At 34.7% G+C, this 10,061-nt stretch overlaps 1 long non-coding RNA gene across 1 annotated transcript; it reads right to left on the bottom strand.

Annotated features, from left to right (window-relative positions):
- Positions 1-2,835: 2,835 nt before the first annotated feature.
- Positions 2,836-10,016, bottom strand: LOC144341736 (uncharacterized). The gene is made up of 2 exons (XR_013418629.1): positions 9,928-10,016; positions 2,836-3,066 (listed from the first exon to the last, which is right to left on the bottom strand). It is a non-coding gene; the product is annotated as an uncharacterized LOC144341736 (long non-coding RNA).
- Positions 10,017-10,061: the final 45 nt, after the last annotated feature.

Genomic DNA, 10,061 nt, shown 5'->3' with positions numbered 1-10,061 from the left:
TAGTCTGAATGTCAGGGGATACTAAAAATAATCTAAACGACTCTGTTTTGTAGTTCCGTTTGTTCTCCAAGTATATCGTTTTTTGGTAGGATGCTGTACCCGCCAAATATCCACTAATTGATAATTCTGGATAATATTTTCCACCTCTTTAGCTGCCTTTGGATTATTTTTATGTTTATACAATTTTGTGTCAAGTTCGGTGTTTTGAACTAAATTCCAGTCTCCCACTGCAATTATACTCTGATTCCCGATGATATTTATTTCATTTTGTAACTCTTTATAAAACTGGGGGTTGTCCTCATTTGGGCCATAAATTGAAACGAGTGTAAAACGAAAATCACCAACTGACAAATCTATCAGGACATAATTCCCCATATCATCAGCTTTATACGCATGGATTTCGAATTCGAAATTACCGCTAAATAGAATAGTGACTCCTCTGCTATTGCTGCGACCGGAGCTAAAAAAACATTTATTACCCCATTCTGTCCGCCAGAGATCTTCCACTTCAGTAGTTGAATGGGTATCTTGAAGACAGTAAATAAATGCTTGCTGTTCTCGGAGCCATGCAAATACGTCTGTTCTTTTTTTGTACTCGCCTAAGCCTCTGACGTTCAGTGACACCAGCTGTAAGTTAGCCATAATTGTGTTATTGGATCACTACAGGACTAAAAAAAACAAAACACAAAAAGGGAGAAAAAAATACATGTTAACAAAGCAACAGAGAAAAAACTGAAAAAAAACATTTAGAAATAAACAGATAACATAACTCTTGCACTTGCATAATTTTTTGCCAGCTCATCAAAGATGAAACAAAGAGCCACCCGACTCAAAATCACTAACATGTTTGCTGTCCACGTAACTCTGTACTGTATCAATCTAACTTTGCTAACCAGTAAATGTGTGAAAACCTGGCAGACATGATTCATTATGGTAGCCAATCACATCTAAATCTATATTAGCATCTAAATGACCACTTAGTAGCATCAAACATTTCAAATCTCACCTGTACAAATACGGATTACCAAATGTCGTGGTTATGTCTAATTTTGTATTACCAATCAGTGACCGACCTGGCACTGTAATTACGAATTCACAGTGTCATACCAAGATTGCCACACCTGTTGGTTTAGCTATTGACAGTTTTTGTACTCAGATTAACATTACAAAGGACATTAATTACTTTCGTGACAGCCAATTTTCTTTTAAATTTCTATATATGCGGGGCGGGAAAAAAATAAATGAAAAACTAGAAGCACTTGCTAGGAAAGAATTATTTCCGCTGAATCTCACTTTCACCGTTTTTTTCCGCCAAAGAAAACAAATTTCTCATGCCAACATTCAATAATATTTTGTAACTTTTTCACAATGGTCATCCTTTGAATAACTGTTTGTTAATGTACAGTTTTCCGTTTCTAAACACCACAGTTTTACCACTTTCCCACGCTTGTCTCATAACGTGATTTAGCCTTTTCTTTTCTAACACATCAGCTCGTGGCAAATCGGTAGTAATATAAGTCTTGAAGTATCTGTTTCTGCGTTTTCATAATGTTTATCTTTGTCGGTCGTTTGTGAAGCTTCACTACAATGTGCCTGGGTTTTTGCGACCAAATTTTGCCCGTACGATGTGCATTTTCAACTTCATCCGCCGCAATACCAAACTTGTCTCCCAGAAACTTGACAGCCACCTCATGTGCATTTTCTTTCTCTTTCTCTTCGATTCCGACTATTCTGATATTATAACTTCGGGAGTATCTTTCTCCCATTAACTGGTCTTCACTAATAACATGTAATTGTTGTTTCATAGTTTCATACCTTGATTCCAAAACCTCAATTCTATTCTTCAACACTGATTTCTCTTCATGTAGCTCACGTGATATAGTTTCCGAATACTCCAATGAGGTTTGAAAATCATGTTTATCATCCTCTAATTCTTGTACTCGCTTTGTTAACTGAATTAGGTTCACAGTTATTTTGTCTTTGTTTTTCTCTATTCTAGTCAAAGTTTCTTTCATAAAACGGCGGAATTCTTTCTCTTCAGTTTCTTCATTGTCCGGTGTTCCAGGTGTTGAAAAATCACAACGAGCATGGCTGGACGGCGAAGGCGTTTTTTCCTCATTTGAACAAACATGAGGATCATCGTGTGTGCCCTATGGAAATTTTAAAATCTCTATTCCAGAAAATAATAAACTGCAAAGGACAAAATGAGGCAAACTGTTCCAGAAATGCCGCACAAAAAAAAACAATCCTCTTGCACTGAATTATTTGATGATAAATCTCTCGCAACACAGAATTACCATTCACAGGTGATCGTTGTGGGTTGAGACTCTATGGGTCTTCAATATGATACGCAATCAGTGCGAGTGGAGCAGCCACCTTCGATAGTACACGTGGTTGAATTCAATAACCTATTAGTTGCCATGAGAATAAATGCTAAACGGAAAGTCTTAACATAAGTATCAAAAATGGTACCATTCAATCAGCATCACTTCGCAGGTTGTACAGAGTGAGACTATGCATCAATTTAAATTCAAGGTATAAGTAACTTCCGTCGAGACAACTCCCCATCCCCCCACCAAGAGTTCAAAATGGAAACTGTGATTAATGATTCTATTTCCATGATTTTTTTAAATGTCCTTAATTCAATGTTACGTTAGTACTCGCCACTCGCGACTTCAGTATAGTCTCACTATAGTTTTTGATTAACAAATAGTCACAATTGATAACAATTATCATGTGAAGTAGTTTGTGTGTATTACAAAATTCTAGGGGCTGTCGCTTTCGACATTGATCTCAATCGAATTCATGATTTAAAAATTGACAGAAAACATTACAGATTTTTAATATTTATTTATTTTATCCTCTGATTTCGCTATTTCCCGGCACAGCACCTCTTTTCTGTGCCAGTGTCACCGTTAATCTCATCTTCTTGTTCCACATTGGATTGAGTTTCAGACAGCAACTCTGATGGGGACATGGCCCGGACTTCACTACAAATAGCCATATTTAAGGCAACAAGACAAATCAACAGCAGTATCACAGTTTTTGTCATGACTAGAACCAGTTCTTAAAGAGAAAACAAACACAGAATATGTTAAAATATAATAAAATTATTTAAAGGTACGTTATTGGACATGTCAAGACGGGGTGACATATTTATTATAATACATCTATCATTTCAATCACGAATAACAAAAGACGAGTCAGGGCGATTTACGTATAGTGGAATATAAAATACAATGTTTCTGTAATTAATTTTTTTAATCAGGCGAATTTATGATTGTTATGGTTAGAATATTGTAAACAATCACGAGGCCTGATATATGATGTTTCAGGCCAAGCATACATTTAGCAGGTGCATTGTGGGTACAATTTCAAAAGTATCATGTCACAAGCAGATGAATGATAATGCCAATTTCTGTGTATATCAATTATCACCTTAAGGGACCCACTTTATTCCCTTGAGACAGTGAGAACACAGTGTGAGGATTTAAAAATAAATATACATTAGTTTATCACACTATGTTCATATAAACAATGTTAAGGTAGAGATGCAGGTTGTAGGGCACTTGGGAGTGAATTTTTTTATTTTTTGCTTTTTATTATTCAAACAGTCTTGGCTATAGACTGTTAAAATTTTGTACAATTGTGAATAGTGGAACATACTCAAAAAAACGATTTTAAAATATAGATAACAGGTGCAAACATTCTCTTTTTTGAATGCTTAGCAAGATTTAGCAAGGCTGTACATAAATAATAAAAAAGAAACATGATGAAAAAAAGAAATGACGGGATCTCCATATTATGCACTATATTTAACTTCTAACAAAACGATAATACATTTAAATTTGGAACTGTTACAGCCATTTTAATCATGAGCATTAGCAAACTTCTTACTGAGTGAATTGTTATGCAAATTAGCAATTATCTCAGCTTCTTTTTAGTGCACATCCCAGAACTTTAAAAAAAATAGCTCCTAGACGCTTTGACCTTTTGTTTTGAAAATTTCACAAATGATTGACAATGTGTTTATCTTCAAAACGCCGTCGGGGAATTGTTTTTGGTTGAACAGTGTTACAACAATCGTACAGACAACTAGTCAGGGTGTTAATTTATGCATAAACTTGAAGTAGTGAAATTTGAGCTGCCGCCCTGCAAGATTGACAACTGGTAGACAGTTTTCAAGACGGCACTTTCTTCATAGTAAACAGATGTACCCATAAACCAATTTTTACAGGAAACAGAAGCATGGTTTAGAAGCTAATTTTTTTTAAATCACTTTTGACCAAAAAAGCACATTTTTGTGCATATTTCAAACTACAGTGTCCATAAAAATAAAATATTAACAAAATTCATACAATAAGCTTTCCGAAAATATATAGTTTTGTGGACAAGGGAGGTCATCTTGGTTTCCTAATTAGCTAATTAAAATACCTGTCAGGTAAACTGCATCAGGTCAAAGCGTCTAGGAGCTAGTTCTGGGATGTGCACTAAAAAGAAGCTGAGATAATTGCTAATTTGCATAACAATTCACTCAGTAAGAAGTTTGCTAATGCTCATAATTAAATGGCTGTAACAGTTTCAAATTTAAATGTATTATCGTTTTGTTAACAGTTAAATATAGTGCATAATATGGAGATCCCGTCATTTCTTTTTTTCACCATGTTTATTTTTTATTACTTATGTACAGCCTTGCTAAATCTTGCTTAGCATTCAAAAGAGAGAATGTTTGCACCTGTTATCTATATTTTAAAATCGTTTTTTGAGTATGTTCCACTATTCACAATTCTACAAAATTTTAACAGTCAAGTCTGTTTGGATAATAAAAATCAAAAAAAAAGTCACTCCCAAGTGCCCACGAACCTGCATCTCTACCTTAATAGGGCATAATCAGTAATTCACTACGTGTTTTTTTAATAGGACAGATTTACTGCAACTGATCTTAATAATTGCATTGACTACGTTACAACTCAAATGACTACATAAACGTAGATTACAGCAACGCTTTTGATTCTGTCAGCCACACAAATCACATATCACAGTTTTACGGTATATGCGGTCAACTTAAATTATGGTTCTACTCCTACTCGTCATCGGCGGTCATCAGTTCTCGTGGAAAGCTGTTACCGTTGTGTTTCTCAAGAATAATTATTATTATCCTGTATATCAATGATATGTTAGATGTTAATTTAACATCTTTTTACACTGACGATTCAATATTATTTAACAAAGCCCCCTTGCTTAAACGGCTATTATTATTCACACGCAGACCTAGGAAGCTGTCCTCCTGAATTTGGAACAGGTGTGGTATCGTTTCAAAAATTACCTTGAAGCAAAATTTGAAACGATAAAGCACAAATTTCCTCATACTTTGAATGTAATATAACTAACAATGCTTCTTAATGTGTTGTCATTTGCAATTCGTTCATGTTACCGCCACTTCATCTGTGCTTGACTTATGTATCGTACAATCTAGTCTTAGTTGTGCATAATTTAACACCTTCATTGCGACCGAAACTATTTTTATTTTCCCATTAGATTATTATAGATCTATTTTTTGGTGTATTAAGATTAAAAGCAATTCAAATCAGTTGTATCTTACTACTTTTAGATCTAATTCATAATGTATGTTTCTCGATGTTTCTTTCATTCAATAACTCAACATGCCCACTGTTATGGCCAAAATGTAGATTTATTTATTGTTGTTATTTATGTTTGTTATTGAGACTATGTTTAATCGCCACAAAATAGTGTGCATTTTATTATAAAACATATGCAAATGTAATAAATTGAAGTTTAACCTTGAGTTGAGTGTGAAGCTCTGTAAAAGTTGTCGGCATTACTGCCATCGAGCACTCGTAATCCATTCTGACTGCCCCAGCAACTAATACAATTCTGTAGCTTACAATATATGTCTATAACTACCATGAGAATACTATTTCTTGAAATTTGATGTGTTTTTATATGTTCTGAGACTTTCCATGCTGCTCGATACAAGTGCCTATATATTATGATGCCATAACATATGCAGTGAACACTACATCATATAATTGTGTATAATTGATTGGCTATTTACAGCATATTTATTCATTCTTGTTGACATGTTACACGTGAATGCTTTCTTAATTCAGTGTGTCCGTGTTTATGTCAGGTTTGCTCTTCATGAATATTTACTGTAATGTAATTTATTGTATGCTGTATTTACTGTATGAATTATGTAAAGCAATTTGCTGAATGAAATCAATCGTAATTAGGGTTGGAATAAATTAGTTGCAAGTCATAATTGCGCACTAGATTTATTTCATCCGTTGAGAAAGGACGCATTGGCGAGAGACACTCAGCTGACCTTCTCGTAACAGTGATCATTTTTTCATGGGTCACATCGCATGTATACCATTGAGAGAGATGTGATCAGTTTCGCAGTGATATCCACTATAATGCACATCTTGTGGATCACTTTGTATACCATTGTAAGTGATGTGCTCAGATTTCCAGTGACAGCCACTGTATCTCTCACAATGGTATACAAAGATACCCTAACTAATTGCTATACCGTTGTCACTGTGCAACTGAACACATTAGCAGTAGAGCAGTAGTACAGAAAGTGACCCACATGATGGTTGTCACAGTGGCTCTCACTTTGAAAGTAGGATTTCGAAAGTCTATATGGGAATCATTGTGTTGGACAAATTGAGAACCCTCTGGAGGGTTTCAATTGAGCTATATAAAAGATTTATTCGGGCGCCACATTGCGAGACATTCATAGGTTATTGAGATGACTACATAGATGGACAAATATAGGGTGAAAATTGTTTTCAAGTTAACTGTTTAAGCCACTATAACAAAAATCCTGTGGTTCAGCTTGAATACCACTGTGAGAGATGTTTTCAGTTTCATTATAACAAACATATATATTGAAGGTCACTTTCAATGCCACTATGATTGAGGTACTGAATTTTACAATGGCAGTCAGTACGTACATAACGTAAAACTTGAGTAATCACTGAGAGTGTGGGCACTACACAATAACAAATTTGAAATTCTAGAGCCCTGTCCTCTATTCGCACCTGTCCATGTATTGTTGTTGTTTTTTCTGCTATTCTGATCCATAGGATATTTCCAAAAAGTAATTGGTAACGTGACTAGCAATGACATATATCGCTCAATGGAAATTACAATTTTCTAAATAATTTTGAAACAAATTCTTTTTGCTAAATGAGTATATTTACTTGTTTTTAAATCATTTTGGAACACTATATCGAAATGTTCTGCTTATCGGAATTACTCACAGAATAGTGATGTTTTTGTTTGCTTACCAACATTCGGCATGATTTATCACTGATTTCTTTTTAATCAATTAGCTGAACGTTACATGCCGGTGTATTTAGTTAGTGGGGGGTAATTAGTGTAGAGGCTATTGCACCACATCAACATGATAAAATGACCAAAAAAATACACCTCGCTGTAATTCGGATTACTGGGAAATAGTAAAACCACGGAGCTTGTTTATTTTGTGAGTTTGACCATGTGTATAAGCTTGACGGAGCTTAAATTCGATTCAATACTTGGTAAAATACGCAATTTCAATTATGTATTATATCCCAATCATATAGATATCAACGAATAAATTACAAGAAAACATTAATATAGACTATTGTCAAGTATCTGAGGACATGTACTATAAACTAACTAGGGTATATTGCAGCCCGGGTAACATATATACATTTATTTATTTGTAGAATATTGTATTATAATATCAGGAGCTGTGCTAAAAACTAGCTAGGGTGTATTGCTCTCTATTTAGCATATACCAATTTTATATCATACAAAATAGTTGTGAAATATTGTCAAGTAATCTGAGAGTATTCAATGAAATCTAGCCAGGATCTATTGCATCGCAGTTAGCATATATCTGTTTTATATCTTACAAAATATTTGTAGAGTATTGTAATCTGAGGGGGTGCGATAAACATAGCTAGGATTTATTGTTACCAGTTGTACTAGGTTCTTCTGCAATGTCTTTATTTTAGTACTGGTTGCATGTCTCTCACTTTAAAAAGTGCTTGGGACTGTGAGATTCAAAAGTAATAAATAGTATAACAACGAATGTGTATCACGTTTTAGTGTCTCAAAAAGAAGGTAATTAAATCATGCGCAGACATTGCCACCAGGGGTGAAATATGGACTAGTTACTATTGCAGGGAGTGCAGTAATAATCTCATTTGGTGAGCAACATGTTACTTTGCTCATCAGTTATCCATCATCTCTGATTATCCCTCAACCAGGCCTTCATAGTGTTCGTCACAGTGTCGCTCACTGTGACATAATGCGACCGTCTATGTCTCCCTAGCAGTAGTCTTAATAGTAACTCCCACTGTCCCATCACAAATGATACTATTTAATAACTATGGTTTACCTGTTCCCCTGCAAACTTTATGGGACGTCTCTTATTTCCGAAGCTTATCGAAAACGTTCGGATCTCACTCGGTTCTGTGTGTTTGTCTAGTGACTTGCGTTATCGAATTCTCTGTATTTCCGGGTTGTTCATAATACGAAGGACTATTATCATCTTCTTCACTTCGGCCTTTAACATGACTTATTGTGGCATTCACTATGAATCCTCAGTGTTTTATCTATTGTTGCACAAGTTGTGACATTCATTGTGTTTCTCAGGATGGCATTTATTATATTTCTCACTGACAAATTGCCTTCATATTGACTTTAAAAGTGTATTACACTGTGCCCATAATGTAACCCATGTCTCATACTATGACAAATGATGCGTCTGGCCGGATCCTCACAATGATTCATGACAACATTGAGATATATTATGACAATTTGTTAATAAAATGTATTTATCTCAGACACAGACTCTCAGTACTTACTTAATCATCAGAATTAAAACCATGGCTCTTTTCAAATGACATCAACGAGAGTAATACACAAATAATTTGACAATAGCGTTGTTTCAACCTTAAGGAATATCTCTATTGTTTTTTCTGTAGAGATTTTATCTACTGGGATATGATTTGTTGCCTTCATGATAACATTGATTTAATTGGTGACTGATACATAAAAATGTAGTATAGTACAGTCGTTATATCAATCCAGATGCACAAATCATCAACTTTGGTCCAGTAAACAACTTATTCAGTTTAAATTACATTGTGGCTGTAGAATTCCCGAAACATGATATGGTAATCTATTATTTTTCAGGAATTTCATCATCAAAAGTTAAACTTGTCAAATTCGTGGCGTATTGTACCAAACACAATCTACGAGTAAACTGATGATTGTCTCAGTGTAGACGGTATATTGATATGATTCTAGTTATAAACATATTTTAACGATCACATAATTTGTCAACTTACATTGTTCACTCTGCCCATGCTAAAACACTCCCCTGTTTACTGATAATTCCTACAGTTTTCAACGATAATATTTTTTAAAGTAAGCCAGTTTTGTAAAAAGCCAAGACACGCAGAATAATGAAAGTCCATTCGTAGTAAATGGACATTGTTGAGAACAAGAAATCTACTAAACAGGTACTGTTCGTAAATGTAGTGTTTTCTTAGTGGATTCAGGAAGGACGTCCGATATCTAAGGTTTAGCAAACTGTTAGTACCATAGAAAATAGCCAAAAGTAGTATCACAATTAGAAAGCAAACTGTGTAGCGTACATTTAACAGTTTGTTTACCTGTGCCGAGTCTAATGGAACACACCTGACTATCTGTCGTCCAGCGGCGTGTAATTGTAAGACACCTTTAAAGCGCATATTGTGTTGGTAAAGTGTGTGCTCTTTCCTATTCTATAACTGGTTGAATGTTTCTGTATTGCCAGTTATTAGCTGCAGATCACCAAACGTGGGGCAAATGTAATTAAGCAAAACATAATGACAAAAATAACTGAAACAAATGTCTACTTACTTCACAATAGCTTGACAAATTCTGTTGTGTAGTATGATAACCGCACTGAGTGTACTGATACAAATGTAACAATATAGCCTGTTTAAATCTACATATTCATGAGATGTGCATTTTCGTGACATAACAGCTTTGCC

Source organism: Saccoglossus kowalevskii, chromosome 5 (assembly GCF_978046115.1).
Source record: "Saccoglossus kowalevskii chromosome 5, keSacKowa6.1, whole genome shotgun sequence".
NCBI lineage: Eukaryota > Metazoa > Hemichordata > Enteropneusta > Harrimaniidae > Saccoglossus > Saccoglossus kowalevskii.
The sequence above is the reverse complement of the archived record's forward strand: the minus strand, read 5'-3'. Positions and strand labels throughout refer to the sequence as shown.